Genomic DNA, 1,129 nt, shown 5'->3' with positions numbered 1-1,129 from the left:
TGACGTTTCGTATTTATAGTGACTTAGCAGTGTCCATAGAGTATTACAGAGTAGGACCACAGAGGACCTCAGAACCTGACAGGACAGAGTGACACCTCTAGGATATGACAGCCCTGAGAAACACCACAGACGTTAAGGAGGAAGGGTGACATGGCTCTGTCCTAACAGCAGGCAGAATTGCAGAACACCAACGGTCAGAGAGGTTTCATAAGCTCCCCGATCACAACGTCCTTTCTGGGCAACAATGTTCCCTTTCAGTGATGAACCAAATCAATGTTCAGACTAGAAACGTGAACCAGACAATGGTTTTCATGGTAGGTCATGAGCTATATCACAGCGTGTCTTCTTCTATCTCTTCTTCTTTTATCGAATAAATGTCCTTCTTTGGGTGCTAAGTTTCTGAACACCACACTGACCTTAACACGTTAATATATTACAAGTGAACAAGTTAACCATCCTGTGCCGGATCTAGACACACTTTGACACAGTCCACCACCGAAACAGATACCGAACAGTCTGACACCAACGGTAGCAAACCTCAAAGAGACAGAAAGCGGAAAGCAATGATCAAACACGCAACAGTAGCTGAATGCCCTCCTTACCTGACTTTGTTCACAGCGACATTGACGCCAAGATTTTGGCCAGCCGAGGGCCGCTACGGTGTTGAGAAACAGTGGTAACTAAGTCCTATCCCTCTCCTGTCTTCCTGTTCCTCTCCTCAAATCAAAAGGAAAGGGGGGTGGGGGTTGGGCGAGACACATCCCCCCCTAGGCCCTAACCTCCCCCCCCCCCTTAATGGCTTTTTATTTCTGCTACAATGAAGAGGAGTGGTATGGCTAGCCTTTCATGTCCCTTCTCCCTACAGTGGGCCTAGCCACGGAGAGAGGGAGAGAGGGAGAGAGCGGAGAGAGACGACAGTATACCTGACTAGCGACAGAGCTGCGGGGGGCTCTTAACCACAGAAGAAAGAAACAAGTCGTGTTGGCAACTCTCCGAAAGTGGAACCGGTGCACATTCGTCTGAACATTTGGGGCGGATTGTGTGTGAGAGGTTAAAAGAGGGCAAAGCAACCGTCAAGCCGTAACGTTCTTCCCTTTCTCGCTTCCTCATCCGAAACATTCCTGCGTTG

The sequence above is a fragment of the Osmerus eperlanus genome, unplaced genomic scaffold (genome assembly GCF_963692335.1).
Source record: "Osmerus eperlanus unplaced genomic scaffold, fOsmEpe2.1 SCAFFOLD_360, whole genome shotgun sequence".
Lineage (NCBI taxonomy): Eukaryota > Metazoa > Chordata > Actinopteri > Osmeriformes > Osmeridae > Osmerus > Osmerus eperlanus.
This window is presented reverse-complemented; position numbering follows the sequence as displayed.